Here is a 25,239-nt window from a genome sequence, read left to right as displayed (position 1 = left end):
CAAGCTGCGATTTTACACGCACGTCGAATACACCTGAGGAAAAAAAATGCTGATGTGAGCTGCCCCATAGATTAACACTGTGCCAAGTGCTATGCTATGTTTTCTCCTGTAGCCATTGGCCGTATTCTACAGTAGTGTGACTCCGGCCTAATAGTGGACATCTTCATTTATCATACACACTAAAAAGATGTCAGCTTAACACCCTTCATTAAAAAGCAGTCTTTCCAGACTCCCTCATACACTAAGCACACGATTGAAGGGTATGGCCAAGTATTCCTGTGTTTTTAAAGGAATATCGAGAGAAAGCACCTGCAAGACTCATCTAGCAGTGATTAGTCTTGCAGATAATAAAAGGATCTAGAGTTTACATATAAACTGCCCAATCCTTCTCTCCTCGAACATCATTATAGTAAATGCAAATTCAACACTTGTAATCAACTCCAGGACCATTATTGCCTTAATTTGTCAGAAAGTAATAGAGTAATCGCTCACACTGGACTATAAAATGGTTTATCAGTCAATTCTCCAATTACTATTGAGCCTTTAGTAATTAGGCCAGTATAAAAATGTTTGTAAACCGCTGAATCTCTACACCTGAATAGCATCTGGATAGGTTTCAAATCTATTGTACTTGTGTACAGAGGTCAAATAATGAAAATTGTGTCCCTACTGCTGAGCACAGTAAGATGCATAGACTTGGTTCATCTTTGGTGCAATTAAACATATATAATAAATATGGTATAACATTAAAACCGTTTAGTTCACAAGCTGCCGGTAGTTGGCATGTTTCTCACTGTATAGTAAACACACACTGCTTTACAAAGAAATGGGTTAGATAACTAAATACACTTACAAAAATAGACTTGAAAATAATAGATATCAATAAGTAAATAAAAGCCGCAACCGTATGGTTGACTAGTCAAAAAAGCCGGTCTCCGAAAGTGCTCCCTTTGAGTGATGGGTATCTCACTGCATGCGTGTATAGGGAGAGACCTGTCAGCCAGTGACAGAAGCCAGGAGAAGCCGCCTGGGACCCGCATTTTCAACTAGTCAACAGTACGACTTGGTCTCCGACTGCCCTCTGAAGCATCTTTTTCTTTGAAACGCCGCAGCATTTCACAGTCAAATGTACATGGCTGACATCATACAGCCAGCGTCTGATTCATGCAACTGTGTTTCGGGCAGCAAGTATCCGCTGTCAAATGTTAATGCTAAACTGTAACTTTTTACCATACCTATAGCAGATGTCATATCCATATTAAGTGCATGCCAGCTGCTTCTTTTACTACAATTTTACAAACAGTCTTATGTATAAAATCACACATTGGTTAAAAGAGAGATTTACTTGGATTTACATTGCATCCATAAGTTGTTTTCAATTACTATGCTCTAGGTCATTCCCTTGTTACCACCGGTTAGCTATAAGACAACATATGTCACTCCTATGGGAAACATTGTGACAATGTCTCTTTTTTTCTACCTTAATAAGCACTAAATTGCTAGACTAGAGTGCAGGGGCCTCAGGTTACCTGCACTGTAATTCAAGAAAATAACCTTATACAGGAAAAGTGCACACTACAATTCCATGAAGTGTAACGCTTATAAATGTAGAACTGTGTACTTGGTAAGGAAATATACATATGTAGAATACTACCTAAATAGGAAACACTTTGTAAAATTGACAGGGAACCTGGTATACATTTTTTGTTGAAAAAAAAATTAACTTTGGAAAAAAGATACAAGAAAAAATGGCACCAACCTATCAACTATTGCGCGAATCACTGGTTAATGAAAGGCATACCACTTAAATATAGGAATGGTGGTGCAAGTAAAATAGGGCGAAGTATATTGAAAACAATGCCGAAAAAAAACTTGTTTTTATTTTCTGCATTTTTTTTTTAGAAAATTAACATTGCAACCAGTGTGAAGTAGCTGCTGCCAAGGTAATAGGGTGGAACATAAGGTTTATGGAGAAACATCATGAGGACATGGTTCTACCTCTTTACAAATCACAAACTGCTGCGTTTGCCAGAACATTTTCTTTATTCAAATATGCTAATGAGGTGCAGGCGGCAACATCATGGTCGAGAAGTTCAGTACACCTTTCTACATGTTTGTTTTCCATATATATCAGCCATCTTTTGTTAAGCTAGAACTGTCAATCAAGGAAGTGGAGGACTTGGCAGTCCAGGAAAGCCAACCAGGAGGTAGGAAGGGGAAGGTCTGCAGCTGACATGATTAAGAGTCAGTGTGGAGAAGAAACAGTAAGTGAAGCAGACAGGATTTTTTAAAGAGTAGTAAGGACAACATGAATTCTTGATTGTTAAAATGGTTTGAGTAAGTGAAAGGAAGTGAATTATAGAGGATTGTTCCCTTCAGCGTGACAGATTGTATAATGATGACTTGCAGTCCAGTCAAACTGCTAATGTATTGTACATGTATATGTGCTGGAATGCTACTAGTGATTAGTCTAATGAAAAGGAATGTGTTAATTGGCAAATACAATGATGTTCTCTGTTTTTATTTATTTATATACACACACTTCAATTTACATAAAAATTCCAACATCTTTTATTCCATCAGTACATAGAGAACATCACATGGGGAAATATGGTGATGTTCTCTATGAATGGATAGCAAAAGTGTGTGTTTTAACTTCTTATGTGAATTGAAATGTGTTTGTTTTTGCAAGTACAATGTGTGATATTATGTGAGGAGCGTAGGATATACACAGTGGCGACCAAAAGTTTTGCATTTTTTTAAAGGAAACCTGTCAGCAGGATTGTGCACAGTAACCTACAGACAGTGTTAGGTTGGCGCTGTTATACCGATTAAAATGATACCTGGGGAGAAGAAATCCGTCTTGTGGTTGTTGTTTAATCTTTATTTTCAGTTTTGAGTTAATGATATGCTTGTGCCCTGGGACGACTGGGTGAGGGGGCTTCATGTGGTGCTCAGCTTAGATATTAATCTGTATGGCCTCTGACAGGTCACTGATCCCTCAGTGACCTGCCCCCTTATTTTACATAATAAACATTCTTTATATTGGAAAAAAACACCTTCAGCAGGTAGGCTCTGGCCACACCTGTGCAGTAGCAGCTATCAGCAATAGATGCTACTGCACAGGCGCCGGTGGCACCATCTTGCTAGAGAAAAAAAATTGCCCCCTCCAAGATGGCACTCCCAGTGCCTGCACAGTAGCATCTATCAGATTGCCAATAGATGCTACTGCGCAGACACGGCCGCCACCATTTTGAGACAGTTTATTTTTAATGAATTTATTTATAGCATAAAATAAAAGAATTACATGCCCATTATACATGCGATCAGGCTGCAGCACAGGTGCCGGCTCCTTCCTGCTGAAGGTGTTTGTTTGTTTTTTTCAATATATAGAATATTCATTATGCAAAATAGGGGGCAGGTCAGTGAGGGATCAGTAACCTGTCAGAAGCCATACTGGTGAATGCATAAGAAAAGCACCACATGAAGACCCCCTCCCACAGGCCGTCCTGGAGCATGAGCATATCATTAACTTAAAACTGAAAATAAAGATTAAACAACAACCACAAGATGGATTTTATCAATCCAGGTATCATTTTAATCAGTGTAACGGTACCGACCTGACCCTGTCTGTAGGTTACTGTGCACAATCCTGCTGACAGGTTACCTTTAAAGTGTGATTACTTATGCCTGGTAGTTGTGATACCATTTTCTTGGTGATTTTAGTAAACCGAAAGCAAATGGTTGTCAGCTGTAAGGATGAAAATTGTGTTTGACATTGTTTTATCCCTCTATGTGTTAATTTTCAATACTTTCTGGGCAAAATGTTTTGCATATGTTGTAATGGGTAGTCAAATTTATTGCTTTGTGTGTTTTTTAACAAAGACAGATGTCAGGAAGCTTAATATTCTGAAAGTGAAATCGGGCAAAAGCTAAAAAGTGGTAACTATGGAATTCAACTGCTGTCAGAGTTAAGTGTCACATGTAATAAAGAAAAAGAAGGTTATGGAACAGCTGACAAACCTAGAAGTGGACAATGATGGAAAACTTTCTCTAAAGTTGATAACATTATTAAGAAAAAGTCATTATCTGTTATCCATAAAAGTGCTGTACAGATAACACACAAAATAAGTGAAGAATATGGGGTCAAAATAAGTCGCCAATCTGTGGTGCAACAGCTAAGAGCAGGTGGGATGAATGCATGAGTTCCAGTCAAGAAGCTTTCATTTCTGCAAAGAACCGGTCAGACTTGAGTTTGCCAAAGAACACACCCAATGGAAAGAGACAGATTGGTCTCAGGTGTTGTGGTTAGATAAATCCAAGTTCAAATCAGTTTGGTAATGATGGCAAGCACTATATATATCTTCCAATTGGTAAATATAATGATGTTAGGTTCCAAACACCTACAGTGAAACATGGTGGTGGCAATGTCATGGTTTGGGGCTGCTTTTCTGCATCTGTCATTGGCCCTCTACAAATAATTGATGGAAATATGAATGCTATCATGTGCAAGGATATACTGAAGATTGTAATGCTGCCACATAGTAAGACCAAAGTAGGCAGGGGTTGGAAATTCCAGCAAGACAATGATTCTAAGCACCTATCCAATTCAGTAAAAAATTGGTTAGCAAAGAGAAATGTTCACCTGTTGCAATGGCCAAGCCAATCTCCTGATTTTAACTCTATACAGCATCTTTGGGATGGGTTAGAGCGACAAGATGGGACTGTACCCATAGCAATAAAGATTGTTTGTAGATTTGCAAATGGAATGGAGCAAGCACCCTCAAAGATGTCTTGAACACCCGAGTGGTTTTAATGTCAAGTCGGTGTGATGCAGTAAAGCACGTGGTTATGCTACAAATTACTAAGTTATGGCATTGTAAACAATGAATTACTCTCTATGTTGAGATCAATAAATAGTATATGCGAAACTTTGGCAGTCAGTTTTCTTTAATTAAATGCCCACACCTATATTCTAAAGCATTTTGGTTAATTAAACGTAAGGTCTTGCATGATGACCACTTCATGCACTTTCAATTCATCACCAGGAAAATGACATCAGAACAACCAGATAAATGTAATCACACTTTTTAAAAAAAAGCAAAACTTTTGGTCACCAGACTCACCACTCTATATTAAAATTATTTTCTGACCGAGAAACAAATCCAGCATGTGTTGCTTTAAAATCTTCCATGTTTATAACTTAAATAAAGAATCCACATGATAAAAAAAAATCCATATAATGAAGGCTAGATGCATGCAGTTTGCTAGCAGGATGAGATAATAAATGACGGTCCTCTACGGTCCGTGGTTTTGGACCGTGGAGGTCAGAAATACATTGCCTTTCACCTGTTCTCATTTTTTTATCTCATTATATCTAACTGCATGCATTTGGCCTTCATTATGTGGATTTTAAATTTTGTGGATAATCCACTGAAGTATTACATGTGGAATATTTTAGAGCGACATGTGCTGACTTTGTTTCTTAGTCTAAAATTCATTGGAGAGCAGTCTATGTCCTGAACCCAGTAGTTGAGCTGAATGGTATTTTTTCTTCTATTGAAATTATTTTACTTTTGGAAGTATAATACGTGATGTTCTACGACATGTATGATGTAGAGTATGTTTACACTTGCTTGCTTATAAAAATAACAATGTTAGAATAAATGGAATGTGTGAATTAAAAACTGCTGTGAAGTGTACTATGGACATCTTTCCATAATTGGTTTAGAGAACAATCTTTTGAGCTTTTTTTTTTACTAATTATGGAATAATTATTTGTACAATATGTTTTATTTGAAATGCATATTTCTATTTTTGGTCTGGACTCGAGTTCTACTATAATGGGTCCAAAGAAACTCATTAGAATGGATGATGGATGAACGGAACTATGATTGTCCATGTCTGTTTTGATATGTGTAGATGTCAACGTCCTTACAGGTTCCTTTGTTTTTCATGTTGAAGTGGTTACATTAAGCACATTTGAGTCATAAAAGTGAGTAAGTCAAGGCCAATGGGAGGCAGCAACATATGATCTTGTGTTAAGGGAGCAAATAGGGTGGGACTTGAAAGGAAGTCATATAATGCACAAGCACAGCTCCTTCTGCTCCACCTCTAGAACGCAGACAACAAATCACTCTTATCAAAGGAAGAAGAAAAAGATTTTTCTCTTTTTTGGAGTAACAAAGTTGATTAGATTCAAATGGAGGGGAGAACTAAACAAAGAACAGACCTAAAACCTTCTGACCCCCATTATGATTCTCTAGAACTTCTGAACAGTAAAATACAAAATTTAGCAAATGTGACTGGGGATCCATTTCCTATTGTAGATTTTGAGGTTTTTAAAGATGTCTCTAGCTTTTACAAATAACAATCCTGTAACACTTGGCCTGAGCTGTACCCGCAACCAGTCTCTCCTCAAATGTCAGCTTAGGACGCCAAGTTCCATGTAAGAGGGTAGAAGCTAAGATGGCGATAATTTACATATATTTTGGATCTGCTTTTGGCATTGCCCATAATTATGGAACACTATGGCATAGTAGCAACTTTGTTTGATCCTTATGCAAAACAATAAAAAATGTAGAAGCAGTAAGGGACTTAGTGGACGCTTTCACCTCTTTCCAACATCTACAGTACATATACGATGCAATTCATGTGTAGGTGTATGGAGCGGGCTCAAGAGCTGAGCTGCACCATACCCAGCAGATGATGACTGCTACACAGCGAGCATCTGTCACTGAGAATAGCATTCAGAGAAAAGATCTGATGTTTGCTGTTAATTCCTTAAATTATACTATCAATCTCTGACAGTGGCATTTAAGGAACACAATCTGGAGAGGCGCCCTTTAGTCCCTTGCTGAGTAACTGCATGGTACCAATGGGTTGCAGTGGCAGCTGGGGACCTGCTGAAGACCCCCATGGCTAACACAGAGGTGTTCTTTTAAAACCCAACCCAGCTGTACTACAGTATACAGAAAAAACAATCAGATGAACACAGGTTCAAATCCCCCAAAGCAAATAAACAAAAAAGATAAAAAGTGAAAAAAATGGAGAAGTAAAAAACCCCTAAATCACCCTTTTCCTTCATTAAAAAGCAAAAAAACATAAGAAGTAAAAAATAACCATATTCATGACAGGGAAACCTTGGCCTGAGTGTTTTCTCTTTATTCAGAACAAGTTCAGAGAGAAAGAGACTACCTCTGAGGGCGGCGTCACACTAGTGTATGCATCCGATGCGATATGCTAATGACCCTCGGCTCCTGCTCTGCTGCGAGCGGGAGCAGTGTCATGCGTCTGTGCTCCGAGCCTCTTGCAGAGAGCGGATCGGAGCACAGCTGCGGAGGAGGTGGAGAAACGAATTTCTCCATCTCCTCCATTGCCGGGGTCAGCGTATATATCGTACAGCACTTGGATGATATCTGAGTGATGTGCGTTGTCTCACTCGCACCCATAGGCTTATATGGGTGCGAGTGAGCCGAGAGTCGTCCGGGTGTCTGTGACAATCGCAGCATGCTGCGATTGTCTTGGACCGAAGAAAATGGCCGACAAAAAAATCAGCTGCTGGGAGCTGCTCCATAGCTTAACATAGGTCCGAGTGCAATGCAATTTTTTATCGCATTGCACTCGTCCGTTTAAGTCGCCAGTGGCCTTAATGCTTTTTACCAAGCCCCCAAAACAGGAGTATACTTTTCCCCACCAGGCAGACAGGTGGGGGAGTATGTAAGACCAAGTGACAAATTTATGAATCTCTTCAAGACCCCAACACTGTTGAAGGTGGACACGCCTTTAAGCTAGGAGAGTGTTTGTACAGCATCACGTCAGGAAAGCCTTTGATAAGAGGCTTGGTGGTTCCTACTAATTCTTGTTGATAGTGCCTATGGTAGAAGTGAATCTTCATAAAAATTGAAAGCTTGTACTAAAAAATAGCCTTTGAAACGTCCATGCTTCCATAGCAGAACATACTGTATTAAAGAATTGTTATACTAATGCCATGCATTCTGTTACTAACAGATGACATACCTGAGACAGCAAGTAGTTTCTTTACATTATCTCTTTCTACAAACCCTAAGGCCTCTTTCACACTTCAGTTGTTTGGCGTCAGTCTAAAACCGCCAGTTTCCTAACGTATCGGTCTTTTTTTTTTGGCGGATCCGCTATTTTCCCATAGACTTGCATTGGCGACGGATTGTGACGGATGGTCGTCCGTTCCATCCGTCATGCGACGGATCCGTCGAAATTTGGCGGACGTTGTCTAGACATAGACGGACATTGAAACGTTTTTTGTCAACGCCGAAATGACGGTTTGCGGCGGATCCGTCGCGTCCGTCATTCCATAGAATGGCCGCCTATGGGCGACGGATCCGTCGCGACCGTCATTTCGGCGGATCCGTCGCCCCAATCCGCTTTTTCAATTGCGCATGCTCCAAAAAGTAGATACTTTTCCCAGACAACCCCCAAGTAATGGATCCGTCAAAAAACCGGATCCGTTGGAACCGTTTTCTCAACAATTGTGACGGATCCGTCGATCCGTCACTATGTCGGAAGTGACTGACGCCAAACAACTGAAGTGTGAAAGAAGCCTAAGGCATCAAGGCTTCCTTAAAGGGATAGATAGGAGGAATTCTTTCAATTGAAGCACAAGTTGTTAGGGCTAGCGGAACGCACTGAGTAAATATAGATGTTTATTATTATTGATGCGTTCGCAGCCCGGGGTCCACCATGCAGGGGAACCTGCTGCTAGTAAATGGTGGCACTATTTGGCGGTATAGAATAGCTCTGTTACCTCACAGAGTAGCCAAGAAAGGAAAGCTCTGCGCCCTGTTAAACTTCACAGGAGCACAGGTTAACTGCCCATCAGAGAGCAGTCAGTGGTCATGCAAACATACAATCTCCTCACCAGAGGAGCCGGTATTCTAGGGGCTTATTTCAGCCGGGGCCCTAAATCCATGCACACAATCTCCTCGCCGGAGGTGCCGGCATTCTAGGGGCTTATTTCAGCCGAGTCCCTGAACACACATAAATGACCACACTGGCGCATGCACGTAACAGATTCAATACTAGCACATGGCCGTGGGGTCATGAGAGCCTTAAATAGCTGCAGCAAGTACAGGACCTTCCTAGAAGGACCAATGAGAGGCTGCTACAGAGCCTGAGCACCTTCAGGACCTTCCTGGAGGACCAATGGATTTAGCTGCAGTATCTGAACATGTGACCCTCGATCTCCACTGAGAGATCTTACTCTGGGCATGCTCAGAACGAGAAAAGCAGGACTTAGTCCCAGAAGCATCTGCTCGCCGCTGCCCAGCACTGACTTCCATGGCAGAAGCTGGAAAAGCAGCAGTAACTCTTTGTACAGAGTCAGACTGAGCGAGACGCTGGGACCGATGTCTCTGCTGAGCAGGCTCCACTGCGGCAGGAGAAGAATGGGAGACCGCAGCGGAGATGGACCGAGATTCCCCCTGTGCAGAGGTGGGAACTCGACCCCTAACACAAGTAGCTGTAAGCATAGGGCAATGTTGCTATTAAAGACAAAATATCGACAATACGAAAAAAGTGACTTTGTCACCAGGTTTTTGCTCTGTAGTCTGAGAGCAGCATGATGTAGGGACACAGTATCTGATTCAAGTAATGCATCACTTACTGGTTTCCATGCTGTTATTTTGATAAAATCACTGTTTTCACTGCTGCATATCTAGCAGTCCTCTGAATACTGAGATTTGTATAACCGCCTGGCCTACACCACTGATTCACAGCAGTGTACACAGTAAATTGGCAGAAAGCTTGTAATCAGTGGTGGGGGAAGGGTTACACAGAGCAGGAGGACAATATGGCACAAGACAACTAGTCCTCTAGTGATAATCTCCTGCTTTTAAAACTGTGGTTTTATAGTAACAACACACAGTCCTGTAAATGACACATCACTGGAATCAGGGTCTCTGTCCTTACCTCATGCTGCTCTCAGATTACATTGCAAAAACCTGCTAAAAAATTTCCTTTAAAACTCAAATGGTGAACATGGTACCTAACCGTGGAATGATATGTTGACCTGGACAAAACAGAACTCAGTGGCAATGACTACACTCGATATTCACCTAGACTTGCCCACAAGGTATTGGAAACAGTTACTTTTCATCAGGTGAAAGTCCTTGAAAGCCATTGCTCAGGGGAACTGACTCGAATATACCAGTGAGCTTGTTTCTTATGATCATGAGATCACCAATTATATTCAAGAAGAGGAAATGTAAGAAAAATCAATGTACAATGTGAACACAATTGTTCTTAAGTCATACTTTATTTTCATATTATCCATTCCTATCTGTTCTATATTGCTTACTTCGTATTATAACCTTTATTCAAATTTTTGGATATAGAACTTGGGACATTTCAATCATAAGTTATAACCACAAAGTAGAGGAACCATTATGATGAACAGAATAGGTTTAGCATATGTTTTCAGCACGGACCTTTTTGTCCTTTGTTTGAATCTGAGCAATAAATGTTTCTATGTAACCACATAAGTATATGTATGAAATTCTGTGTTTTGATTGTATTAACTATGTGTTTTCACTGGTCAACTGTCTAAGCAACTATTATGCTTAGAGACGACAATTGTTATATTCTGAAAGACTTTGCTGTATACATCTAGTGTCTGATTAAACAAGCCTAGAATTTTGCATGTCAATCTTGATGAACAGGGGGCTGCAGTAAAAAGCCATTAATTTATTAAAAGACATGCACAAATGCTAGTCAGTGGCTGCACTGTATTGGTGGCGTAAATTATCATGAATTAGTTAAACATGCTTGGTTACTGTGATGCGGTTGCAGTGCAGTTTAGCGCAACCTCCACCAGGGGGTGCTGGTGAGGGAAGAGAGGTTGCACACTAACAGCGTAGCAACACTGAACAAGCTGCACAGGTGTCACAGGTAACAAAAAAGTGGTCAGAGGAGCAGAGTCAGAAACTGTTAGGAGCAGAAGTACCAGAGGTAGCAGCTATGATTGAAGTCAGAGACAAGCCAGAAGTCAGAGCCAAATGGGAGCGTGGTATCCAAAACAAGAGACGTAGGATGGAGTCGGGGTACAAGCCAGAAGTCAAAGCCAGTCAGGGAACGAGGTATCAAAGACAGAAAGCAAGAGACGGAGCACAGAGATCAGGCCAAGTCATACACTGTAAGGAAACCACTAGATTAACACTAAGTCAGGGATAGGGAATGGGTCACACACAAATATGGCAAGTCAGAGGCAGAAGGATCACCAGGGTATACAGGTCAGCTGTTCAAGCCTGGAAGCATGAACTATCACTGACACTGGCAACCAGAAATAGCACAAATAAATAGCTACACAAGAACCAAAGAGAGGCAAAGAAAGGTTAACCCCTCCATGACCAGGCAGGGGAAAGAGAAGCAAGATGCAAACCCCGATCAGGATCATGACAGTTACATCCTGTTGTTCCTGAATTCTGTCCACTTTTCTAGAAGTTGTAAGATATGGACCCGAGTGGTGTAAAAACACCAAAAGGCACAACAATTTTGCCATTTAAAGGAATTTTACATGAGAATTCTTGAGAAAAAAACCTTGCTGCATTAGACCTCTATTGTCTGTGTCTTCTGACTCTGACACTCCCTTACACCAAAGGGAAAAGTCTTATGCCTCCAATTTGAAATCCGCAGGCTTTAGAGGTTTCCAGAGTCTTAAATTCTGCACTGACATGCCTTTTTCTAGGTCAGCATTGCGAGGGAATAGGTAGAATTGGATTGAATTATGTCCTCTTATAACCTTGCAAACGTTGTTATATGCACATACCATACTGCACGTAATCATTTATGTTTTTACCAAGGTTGTGAGATTTCCTGAGCATTTTTTGTGTCAGCTTTCATTGTCCTAATATTTATCTAAGCTGTATTTGGAAATCACTTGCTCTTACTGTTGCACAGTAAATGTGGACATGCAAGAGGATCATAAAATCTGCAACATATATACTGTAGAATCTGCAATATGATCTAGGATAATATAAACTCTGTATGCTCTTGAAATTGCAAATAAATGAGCAGTGAATGGATTCCGTTGTGTATAATTTGTCTCACAAATGCAATGGTAACGGGCAATGATCCGATAGAAAATGAAGGTCATTAACTGCACTATGTCTTTGGTATGAAACCAGTTATTTCTACCCTATGAAAATGATCTCAATAACAAGACATGACACAAGTATTCACAGGCAGACCTGCAAATAAATAGGGGTTGAGTCTGGTTCCTAACTCATGGTGACAAAGCAAGTGGTTCTCAATAGAAGCAGGGTTTAGCAATATGCAGACATGCGTATGGCCATCTGTTTTCACCAGTTTTCATGCCAAAATTATACCAGTTTAAAACAATGTTCTCTAATCAGCAGTCTGGAAGTAACAGGTGGTTCTTAGGCTTCTTGCATTTTGCTCCCCTGCTGGTGGCAGCTTGTATACATACAATATTGTGTCTGAGTAGCAACAGGAATTCTATTATATTACAGAAACTTGCCACTAGGGTCAAAATCACATCATGGGACTTTGACCCCTTCACCACCTTGGGGCTGTCCCACACGTCCAGATAATTCCGGTACCGGAATAAATCGGTACCGGAGTTATCCGTGTCCGTGTGCCTGGGAACTCACGGAGGCCATACGTGCGGCACACGTGTGCCGCCCATATGGCGAGTGGGTACCACACGCAGCGTGTGGTACCCACTCTGCATGGTGCTGAAGCTGCGATTCATATCTTCCCTGCAGCAACGTTTGCTGTAGAGAAAATATGAAGAATAGTGTTAAAAATAAAGATCTATGTGTCCGCTGCCCCCCCACCCCCTGTGCGCCCCCCCGCTGGTCAGAAAATACTTACCTGCTCCCTCGCTGCTTCCTGGTCTGGCCGCGGCTTCTCCTGCATGCGGTCACGTGGGCCCGATCATTTACAGTCATGAATATGTGGCTCCACCTCCCATAGGGGCGGAGCCGACTATTCATGATTGTAAATGATCGGCCCCACGTGACCGCATACAGTAGGAGGCGCGGCCAGACCAGGAAGGAGCGAGGGAGCGGGTAAGTATTTTCTGACCAGCGGGGGGGCGCACAGGGGGTGGGGGGGCGGCGGACACATGGATCTTTATTTTTAACACTATTCTTCATATTTTCTCTATAGCAAACGCTGCTACAGGGAAGATATGAATCGCGGCTTCAGCACCATGTGGGGGGGACAGCGCTTACTGTAGCGCTGTCTCCTGCACGCACACGGACCCCAGACGGAGAATGTCCGTGTGAGGTCCGTGTTTTACGCGGACCCATTGACTCTATTGGGTCCGTGTAAAACGTGCGCTCCCACGAACACTGACATGTCTCCGTGTTTGGCACACGGAGACACGGTCCGCAAAAAATCAATGACATCTGAACAGATGCATTGATTTTTATGTGTCTACGTGTGTCAGTGTCTCCAGTACGTGAGGAAACTGTCACCTCACGTACCGGAGCCACTGACGTGTGAAACCGGCCTTGGGTTTGTCTGTTTTTGAGTTTCCATGTTTTTGCTCTACTTCTTCCCAGAGCCATAACTTTTTAATTTTTCCATCAATATGGCCGTGTGAGGGTTATTTGGTTGCGGGACGAGTTGTACTTTTGAATGACTCCATTGGTTTTGCCATATAGCGTACTAGAAAAACAGGGAAAAAATTCAAAGTGTGGTAAAATTGCAAAAATAGTGCAATTCCACAAATTGTTTTGTTTTTTTTGTTTTTTCTACCATGTTAACTAAATTATAAAACTGACCTGCCATAATGATTCTCCAGGTCATTACAAGTTCGTAGATTCCAAACATGTGTAGGTTCTTTTTTATTTAAGTGATAAAAAAAACCAAAGTTTCTAAAAAAAATTAAAAAGTCACCATTTTCCAAGACACGTAGCATCTCCATTTGTTTGGATCTGGGGCTGAGTGATGGCTTATTTTTTGCGTGCCGAGCTGACATTTTTATTGATACCATTTTGGTGTAAATATGATGTTATGGTCGCTCGTTATTGCATTTTAATGCAGTGTTGCGGTGACCAAAAAAACTTAATTCTGTCATTTTGATTTTTTTTCATATTATGCTGTTTATCGATCAGATTACTTCTTTTTATATATTATATGTTTTTTTTTACTTTACACTTGCTTCAATGGTCTCCATTTCAGACTAGAAACTTCAATCACCCAATCGCTTGTGCTACACAGAGCAGGGCTTCAGCCTGTAATAAAAATAAAAACAACAAACATATACCCATACCTGTCCATCGTTGTGTCCCACACAGTAATCCATATCTGGGTATATACAGTTTTCAACCAGGACAGTGTCAAGATGCGACTGCCCCGGCTGGGTATATTGTTGGTATATTACTTTACTTTCATTATAGGAGATCGAGGGCGTTGGGGAATTAGGTGTGACAATAAGTATGGTTTAATTTAGAACATTAAAAGAGTCTGTACCTTTATTTCAATTAAAGGATTTTTTACTGGGCGTCTGTGTTTTCTTAACAACTTGACTATGGGGTTAGTAATGGGGGCGTCTTATTGATGCCTCTCTATTACTAACCTCGGGGCTTGATGTCACAAAGGTGACATCAACCCCCGCAACTATTACTCCACTTGCCACCACTACAGGGCAAGTGGGAAGAGCGAGGCTAAGTGCCAAAATTGGGGCATCTTAGAGATGCGCCTTTTCTGGGGTGGCTGAGTGCTGATGTTTTTAGCCAGGGGGGCCAATATCCATGGCCCCTTCCTAGGCTATTAATTTCAGCCCACAGTTGTCTGCATAGCCTTTGCTGGTTATTAATTCTAGGGTGATCCCACCTCATTTTTTGGGGACTCCCCTATTTTAATAGCCAGTAAAGGCTAAGTATACAGTTGTGAGCTGATATTAATAGCCTGGGAAGCTCCATGGGTATTATCCCTTTCCCAGGCTATAAACATCTGCCCCCAGTCGCTGGCTTTCCCTCTGCTGGATGAGAAAATTTTGCGGGAGCCCATGCCCTTTTTTTCCGTAAAATAAACTTTTATTAATTAAATACATGACCAGTAATTTGCACACACACTGTACTAATTGTATTTGTCACTGACACCTATATATCTACCTATTCTATATGCATTTACTGTATGTAATCCATCTCTTATATCCTGTTGGCTCCTGCAGTGATTTTACAGAAGCCTGCAGATGAATTACCGACTTTTCTTCTATCTTTCTGTGCAATATAAATACATATATATGTGTGTGTTACTGACATGTGTGTATATATATATATGTATTCTATGTGTTTTCGATTCTATCTATTCTGTTCTAACCTGTCAGTGTAATTTTACTGTACACCGCACATGAATTACCGGCTTTTCAAAGGACACCGGTGCATAAAAAACGAGCAGCACTTGCATACTGCGAGTGCTGTGCGTTTTTTTCTTGCACCCATAGACTTGCATTGGCGAGACTCGGCCGATATACTATACGCGTAAAATCACAGAATGCTGCGATTTCACTCGCACTTAGAATACGCCCGAGAAAAAAAACAGTGATGTGAGCTGCCCCATAGATTAACACTGGTCCGAGTGCTATGCGATGTTTTCTCACATAGCACTCGCCCATATTATACACTAGTGTGACTCCGGCCTTACAGGATCACTGGGACCGGAGAAGCACTGTTAGGGTATGTTCACATTGGGCATTTTTGCCTCGTTTTTTTGCTGCATTTTTATGCTAATTTTCAGCTGCTTTTTACAGTACCAACAAAGCCTATGAGATTTCAAAAACCCCATGCACACACATTGTTTTTTTTGTCATCAGGATTTTGTGCTTTGCTGCTTTTTTTGGACATAGAGCATGTTACTTGTTTCAATGTTTTTGCAGTGTTTTTGCAGCGTTTTTCACCCATTGGCTTGAATGGGTATTGAAAAAATGATGCAAAAACGGTGCAAAAATGCAGGTATCATTATTTGCAGCCTTTTCTGTGCAGAAAAGTCATGGACATTAGCATTGACAAAGAGACCCAAGTTAGTCCAAAAAACACAACAAAAAACACAACAAAAACGCACCTAAACCTGCGTTTTTACCACAGCTTTTTTCTTGCCAAGAAATCAGGTTTTGCTGCAGAAAAAAAGCAGCAAAAATGCCCTGTGTGAACTTACTCTTAGTGTTTCCTTTACTGTATACACAGTTCTAGATTAGCACTGTGAATACAACAATCAGGAAAGCAAAGCTGCTAATAAACCATCTCTGCCTTTTCTATAGGGATACCCCCAAAAGCTGGCTCCATGCTCCTGCCACTGCATGATCTCTGACTCTGCACTGACATTCTAAAACGTCATTGCAAAATCATATGTGGACTGCCCCCTAACATTTCAAATCATTATGTTGTCTGTAAACAGATAAACTAAGCAGTTAATTGATCATAGCACTCAATGGAGCACCATTCAATTACCCAGTCAGACCTTCATCAGTTTGATATTTATAGCTTGTCACAAAGATAGATTATCTATCGTCCCAAGAAATACTGTGACAACATTAATGTTATCAATAATTTTTCATTATTAAATCAGTGGAGGTACGATTCTCAGCATCCATGCAAATCATCTGTTTCTAGGGGCAGAGGTGATCCACTAAGCACCATGTGCCCAACATTGTTTAGCAGCTACAGCAAAGTGAAGAGGCCTACAGTTATGGTCATTTATGAAAGTTAGAGCAGACTGAAAATCTCAGGGCTCCACGGATAAATATGACACCGCTAATGCAGGATTCAAGTTTTGTGATTTATAGCTTTAATAAGAACAGCAGGTAAATCTAGAGAAGCATTTACTTTACATAAACAGTGCAGTTCCTGAGTTAAATGGCAGTTAGTTCTGCTACGTGTAGAAAATGACAGAAGAGATTTTCACAGCTTTTATGCCCTCGTCATGTGATTCCACAGACACCTGTTTTCGAGGAACTGAAAAATATTTGCCTAGTAGTCTGTGTAATAATTGGAAAAAAAAAACATAGACGCATCGGCCACAACTAAAGGTTCTGTTACATGTGAAGATATAGTGGTAAATTAAGCACTGAATGATGATACTGGGTTTTAACATTAGAAAGATATTTTATGGTTTTCTGCAATCTCGATTGCTTTTGAGTTCCTTCCATCCTGTTTCCACTCCTAACGACTAGCAGATGCTTGTTTACACCAGGGGATTTAACAATGACAAATGATAGTTTTCAGGCCATCATAAATGATTTGATCAACAACAAATGAGCAGTTTCCCACTGGTCGTAACTAGCAACATTATGATGTTTTATAAGACAAAAAACTGGACAATATATTAAATGATGACCATTGTTTCAACAAACTTTGCATACATTTAAAGTACAGGTGAATATATCAAACTTTATAATACATCTTAATAGAGAAAACTTCCTCTTCCATTTACAACCAAATTCTCATTCCCCACAACCTCCTGAACTCACCAGTCACTCTGAAAATATGAGGTGTCAGATTATAGCTGCCTCTTCATGCTAATGGGGAAATGTGCAGGGAAGGAGGAGGAACAGGGGTGAGTACGAAACCTAGAGACACACACAAGTGGGGAGCTGTTTTCTAGTAAGTTTTATCTCACCTCAGTGCTAGATTCACAGCTACACTGTTCAGTATTAGGCTAGTTTCACACTAGCGTTAACTGCAATACGTCGCAAATGCGTCGTTTTGCCGAAAATACGCATCCAGCAAAAGTTCTTGCTGGATACGTTTTTTCGTCATAGACTTACATTAGCGACGCATTTGCGACGCATTGCAAAATGTCGCGTCCGTTTTGCGACGCTTGGGCGTGTGGGCACATGTAACGTTTTTTGCTCCCGACGGTCCGCTTTTTCCGACCGTGCATGCGCGGCCGGAACTCCGCCCCCACCTCCCCGCACTTCCCCGCACCTCACAATGGGGCAGCGGATGCGTGGGAAAAATGCATCCGCTGCCCCCATTGTGTGGCGGAGACCACGCTAGCGTCGGGAACCTCGGCCCGACGCACAGCGACGGGTTGTTCCCGACGCTAGTGTGAAAGTAGCCTTAGGCTGCCGTCACACTAGCAGTATTTGGTCAGTATTTTACATCAGTATTTGTAAGCCAAAATTAGGAGTGGAACAATTAGAGGAAAAGTATAACAGAAACATATGCACCACTTCTGCATTTATCACCCACTCCTGGTTTTGGCTTGCAAATACTGATGTAAAATACTGACCAAATACTTCTAGTGTGATGGAAGCCTTACTATATACTGCGCTTCCTGCTGCTGTTGCTTCTCAACATGTGCTACTTAGGCCTGTTTCACACGTCAGTGGCTCCGGTACGTGTGGTGACAGTTTTCTCACATACCGGAGACACTGACTCACGTAGACACATGAAAATCAATGTGTCTCTGCACATGTCAGCGTGTTTTCACGGACCGTGTGTCCGTTTGAAAAATACGGAGACATGTCAGTGTTCGTGGGAGCGCACGGATCACATGGACCCATTAAAGTCAATGGGTTCGTGTAAAACACGTACCGCACACGGATGCTGTCCATGTGCATTCCGTGTGCCATGCAGGAGACAGCGCTACAGTAAGCGCTGTCCCCCCAGCTTGTGGTGCTGAAGCTGCCATTCATTTCTTCTCTGCAGCAGCGTTCGCTGGAGAGAAGGAATGAAAAATCATTGTTTTTTTATTTTTTTTGCAGTTGAAATAAAGTTCCCGATGAATATTCATCACTGTAATGTGCGGCACCACGTGACCGCTCATACAGGACAAGCTGCGGCGCTGAGAGGAAGCATCGAGGGAGCTGGGTGAGTATTTTATTTCCAGCGGACGGGCGCACAGGGGGTGGGAGGGGGTTAGTTACCGGGAACTTTATTTCAACCGCAAAAAAAAACAAAAAACAATGATTTTTCATTCCTTCTCTCAAGCGAACGCTGCTGGAGAGAAGAAATGAATGGTGGCTTCAGCACCCAAAGCAGGGGACAGCGCTTACTGTAGCGCTGTCTCCTGCACGGTCCGTGTGGTACCCAGTCGGCACACGGGTGGCACACGGCTGCCGCACGTGTGCCACACTGATGTGCCACGTGAGCTCACGGACACATGGACACGGATAACTCCGGTACCAATTTTTCCGGTACTGGAATTATCTGGACGTGTGGGACAGGCCTGAGAGACATCGTGGCAGCTAGACTTTTCTCACCAGCTCAGAGACAATTGTAAATTTGAGGCAGAACCTGCAGATAGACTAATTCTTAGAAATGCAGGATGAAAGTCATATAATTGCCAGAAATAATGTTATTCCTGAAGCGCACATCTATTTTTTAAAGTTACCTCAAATGACAGGTACATTGTAAATTAATTTGTTTAGTTAATCACATCATATTCACATTAACACAGTCATTCATATTTAATAAAAAATGTTTAAAGGGCTCATTTACACAATCATATTTTTCAATTTTTAGTTAAATCTGTAAAACGTTTATGACAAAGGAATGCAAAACAGCACTTGCATATTGACATATGTGCATTTTCAATACTCAGGTTTTTCATTTTTTAAAACACAGCATGCGATATTACATAAATATTAAGGAACTTTTATCTCCATTAAAATAGCATGGGAAAGAGAAATGAAAAAAAAAGGCTAAATACTGAATTAACATTAATATTAAAACCCATTTAAATACAAACAAGCAGTGCAATTTTTATTTGTCAGTAAAATGCTCAATTTTTCACCTGGTCATCTGAATGAGGCAAAACTCCAATAAGTAAAACATTCCATCACCTAATAAAAATGATCTATTAAGATATGGAATAAAGAATTCATGCAATCCTTAAACACATATCTTAATTAAATATGACCCAGTTCATTCATTGCAGATCTAATTCGAGCCCTGATACAGAAACTCTCTGGGCCTCATGATGCTTGTGTGCACATCTGAGTACCTGCGTGTAGACAGTGTCGACAGATGTGCAGAAAGCATGTGATTGTAACTCCGCCACTCCGATATCAGAATCTTCAATAGGCCTATAACATACATTTAATCTAAAGACTAATGTCTGTTGCTGCACATATAATATTGCCCATTTATTACATTTGACTTATTGCATTTATGGATTTGATTACCGGTGTTAAATGAAAACTACAGTCAGAAGTACGGTGATAATCAATGCAGCCAGTGATTGACCTTCTTTCCTCACTAGAGCATTGACTGCTTACACATTAGTACAATACAGTGGTGAGGTGAGGAATGGTGTTTATATAGTAAAGCCCATTAAAATGACCCTGCCTGTCTGCTGCAAGACTTAGATGGGAAACAGTTCCATAGGAGCAATTACTGCAGTACTTCTCGCTTTTCTAAAACATGACTCTTAATGCCAACTGAATGCCTACATAGATGCCTATAGGTCATACAAGTCCCGTGCCTTAATATGTATATTTACATACATATATATATATATATCTCAATTACAAAACAAACAGAAAGGAGAAATCTATTTATCTGATTATTACATATCCCTTCCAATGTAAAAAAAATCCAATGTAAACGCAAAGAATGCATTAATGAATGTCCTATGGCTAAATACCAGGATTCTCTCTGTGGACAGCAGCACTGCCCTCCCTGCCACTGTGCCAGCTGTGCCTACTCACCCCTAGTGACATGATCTTCCAGTCCTTGAAACTCACAGGAGCACATCAGATACTCTGGAACCTGCAGAACTGCTCCCAGCTGCAAGCCTCTGTGTATATGTCACGTGTGCCCGTCTACACGTTGCCATAGAGATTCAACATAGATACAAATGTATTCATGCAGCAAAAGAGCCGGGGCTCAGTGAGAGCACTCAGATGTCACTGAGACGAATACAATGCATGGCGGAAAAGAACGACCTACAGCAAATCGCTACTTAGTGCATGGCGGTGCATGGCCCAAGAAAATAGAGCAACCCACAAAAACGAGCCAAAAGATACAATAAATAATAACAATATTTAAAAAAATCTTACAATTCATAGGATACATGTGCAAATAAAATCACGTACAAACTGCAACTACTCCAAGAAGAAGAGTATGGTTCCTGCTCACAAGAGCTTACAATCTAAAGCCATGTTCACACATTCAGTATTTGGTCAGCATTTTACATCAATAATTGTAAACCAAAACCAGAGGAGGGTGAAAAATGGTGGCGCGTGTGTATTCTGCATCAGTGTTTGGATGCCAAAACCAGGAGCGGAACTTACAGAGAAAAACTATCATTGAACAATTGACTCCTGTTCTGTGTTGTGGAGACACTCCTGATTTGGGCATAAAAATGCTGATGAAATACTGATAAAAAATAATGATGTGTGAATAAATCCTTATACTTATCCTCTGATTTTTCCACTCCTGATTTTAGATTGCAAATTCTGATGTAAAATACTGACAAAATACTGAACGTGTGACTGTGGCCTCATAGAAGCAAAAGTAACATGTTATCAAACCTTCTGCAATTTAAGTTTTTATTATTCACTGATCTCATATAAAGCCATAACTTGCCCTTGCCACATTATTGATAATTCTGCTCCCGATTGTGTTCACCAAAGGCTTACGATCTACTTTGCCTATATCTTGAAAATCATAGACACCCTATTAACATTGTGTTTAGCAACCATTTTAGTCTAGGGAGAGGCTGACTATATCATTTCCATTGGGATTATTGACAAGAAGTCCAGAAAAATGTCTGCATCCATGATCTCTCCTTTATCTTCCACATCTCTATCTCCAATTCTGGAATTTCTACAAATCAGTATATATATATATATATATATATATATATATATATATATATATATACAGTATATATATATTCTGTGAATGTGTATATACATACATATATTTAGTCAATAGCTTTGTACTTCTACACTCTTTAAACTTGAACAAAAGACCCCGGTGCCCTAAGTGAGGACCGTCCTTGGCACAAATGAGTCAAGTAGGAAACTAAATATGATTATGACACCACTATCACTCAATCCATTGTACATAGAAAGCCAACTCTAAGCATGGTGATAAAGCTCAATACACCAGAATCTGTAGCAAATGCCAGTTCCCATCCATCACACCCTGGGATCAATACTGCAGAGAGTGATCTGTAATAGCAGCACATTTACTGGGCATCTTTGTGGGCTTTTCCTTACACTGCTGCTTAGCAAGTAACATTTTGACTTTGCAAATGAGAGATTTTTGCAGCAGCTGATGAAGGAGACAACAGCTTGTTCTAGCTGATGAGAGAGAAATCCATTATTGCACTCACCAGTTTGCTGTGCAGTGAATTAATGCCCGGTGACAGCACAGGCACTAAATCCCGAGACGTTCCTGGAATCGGATGTTCATCATGTTCCTCCATTGAGCACCTCCTAGCACTATCGATCCGGCTCACATGCTTGTGGCACTGCTGCTAGGCTGATGCTCTGCCTGGAGCCTCCTTCCCTCCTTCTGTCGGCTGCTTAGTGCCTCGATGAGTTCTGGCAGAATGTGTATTCAATGCTGTACTCTACTCCTACCGACAGGGACCGCCACTGAGCTTTCTTCTTCAATCCCAATTGTTTTTAACAACTGCTCTGATGAAATTCATGTATATTCTCACATATTCAACTTTTATACAATAGATGAGAAATTATAGCCTGACACTATTGATCTAAAAGTAAATGAAACATTGTTTTGAAAATCAGGTACGTATCTCCCACTTTATATTTTGTTTTACAAATTTGAACTTTGACTTGTTGACTTGTTAATGTCGTGTGTGTGTGTGTGCGCGCGTGTGCGTGTGCGTGTGTGTGTGTGTGTAGCTGCTTCTCACAAAATTAGAATATCATCAAAAAGTTAAATTATTTCAGTTATTCAATACAATAAATGAAACATATTACATAGAATCATTACAGAGTGATCTATTTCAAGTGTTTATTTCTGTTAACGTTGATGATTATGGCTTACAGCCAATGAAAACCCAGAAGTCATTATCTCAGTAAATTAGAATACTTAACAAAAAGCACCTGCAAAGGCTTCCTAAGCGTTTTGAAACGGTCCCTTTTTCTGTTTCAGTAGGCTCCACAATCATGGGGAAGACTGCTGACTTGACAGATATCCAGAAGGCAATTATTAACACTCTACACAAGGAGGATTAGCCACAAAAGGTCATTGCTTAAGAAGCTGACTGTTCACAGAGTGCTGTAACCAAGCATATTCATGGAAAGTTGAGTGAAAGAAAAATGTGTAGTAGAAAAAGGTGCACAAGCAACTAGGATAACCGCAGCCTTGAAAGGATTGTTAAGAAAAGGCCATTCAAAAATTTGGGGGGGATTCACAAGGAGAGGACTGCTGCTAGAGTAATTGCTTGAAGAGCCACCACACACAGACGTATCCTGGACATGGGCTACAAGTGTCGCATTCCTTGTGTCAAGCCACTCATGACCAATAGATAATGCCAGAAGCGTCTTACCTGGGCCAAGAAGAAAAAGAACTGGACTGTTACTCAGTGTTCCAAGGTGTTGTTTTCAGGTGATCGTACATTTTGCATTTAATTTGGAAATCAAGATCCGACAGTCTGGAGGAAGAGTGGAGAGGCACACAATCCAAGCTGCTTGAGGTCTAGTGTGAAGTTTCCACAATCTCTCATGGTTTGCGTAGTCATGTCATCTGCTGGTGTAGGTCCACTGTGTTTCATCAAGACTAAAGTCAGCGCAGCTATTTACTAGGAAATTTTAGAGCACTTCATTGTTCCCTCTGCCAACAAGCTTTTTGGAGATGGAAATTTCATTCTCCAGTAGGGCTTGACACCTGTCCACACTCTCAAAAGTACCAATACCTGGTTTAAAAACAACAGCATCACTGTGCTTCATTGGCCAGCAATCTCGCCGGAACTTAAATTCATAGAGAATCTATGGGGTATTGTCAAGAGGAAGATGAGAGACACCAGACCCAACAATGCAGATAAGCTGAAGGCTGCTATCAAAGCAACCTGGACTTCCATAACACCTCAGCAGTGCCACAGTTTGATCGCCTCCATGTCATGCCGCATTGATGCAGTAATTGATGCAAAAGGAGCCCTGACCAAGTATTGAGTGCATTTACTGAGCGAACATACATTGCAGTAGGCCAAAATTTCAGATTTTAACCCCTTTACCCCCAAGGGTGGTTTGCACGTTAATTACCGGGCCAATTTTTACAATTCTGACCACTGTCCATTTATGAGGTTATAACTCTGGAACGCTTCAACAGATCTTAGCGAATCTGACATTGTTTTCTCGTGACATATTGTACTTCATGATAGTGGTAAAAGTTCTTCGATATAACTTGCGTTTATTTCTGAAAAAAATGGAAATTTGGCAAAAATTTTGAAAATTTAGCAATTTTCCAACTTTGAATTTTTATGCCCTTAAATCACAGAGATATGTCATGCAAAATACTTAATAAGTAAAATATTCCACATGTCTACTTACATCAGCACAATTTTGGAACCAAAATTATTTTTTGTTAGGGAGTTATAAGGGTTAAAAAATGACCAGAAATTTCTCATTTTTACACTACCATTTTCTTTTAGGGACCACATCTCATTTGAAGTCATTTTTAGGGGTCTATATGATAGAAAATACCCAAGTGTGAAACCATTCTAAAAACTGCACCCCTCAAGATGCTCAAAACCACATTCAAGAAGTTTATTAACCCTTCAGGTGTTTCACAGGAATTTTTGGAATGTTTAAATAAAAATGAACATTTAACTTTTTTCACACAAAATTTATTTCAGCTTCAATTTGTTTTATTTTACCAAGGGTAACAGGAGAAAATGGACCCCAAAAGTTGTTGTACAATTTGTCCTGAGTACGCCGATACCCCATATGTGGGGGTAAACCACTGTTTGGGCGCATAGCAGAGCTCGGAAGGGAAGGAGCGCCATTTTACTTTTTAATGCAAAATTGACTGGAATTGAGATGGCACACCATGTCGCGTTTGGAGAGCCCCTGATGTGCCTAAACATTAAACTCCCCCACAAGTGACACCATTTTGGAAAGTAGACCCCCTAAGGAACTTATCTAGATGTGTTTTGAGAGCTTTGAACTCCCAAATGTTTCACTACAGTTTATAACGCAGAGCCGCGAAAATAATTTTTTTTTTTTTCACAAAAATGATATTTTAGCCCCCAGTTTTGTATTTTCACAAGGGTAACAGGATAAATTGGACCCCAATAGTTGTTGTCCAATTT

General features: G+C 40.8%; 1 protein-coding gene across 2 annotated transcripts in view; it reads right to left on the bottom strand.

Moving 5' to 3' along the window:
• Positions 1–22,497, bottom strand: part of TMEM200C (transmembrane protein 200C) — a 196,579-nt gene extending 174,082 nt beyond the window's left edge. Inside the window, exon 1 of one of the 2 annotated variants that reach the window (XM_077270233.1) lies at positions 22,294–22,497. The gene's annotated coding sequence lies outside the window, so the exon portion shown is untranslated. Of the gene's footprint in view, positions 1–20,659; positions 20,734–22,293 lie in introns of those variants that run through there. The other variant, XM_077270234.1, reaches the window with a different exon arrangement.
• Positions 22,498–25,239: the final 2,742 nt, after the last annotated feature.

Source organism: Ranitomeya variabilis, chromosome 6 (assembly GCF_051348905.1).
Source record: "Ranitomeya variabilis isolate aRanVar5 chromosome 6, aRanVar5.hap1, whole genome shotgun sequence".
In the NCBI taxonomy this organism is placed as follows: Eukaryota; Metazoa; Chordata; class Amphibia; order Anura; family Dendrobatidae; genus Ranitomeya; species Ranitomeya variabilis.
The sequence above is the reverse complement of the archived record's forward strand: the minus strand, read 5'-3'. Positions and strand labels throughout refer to the sequence as shown.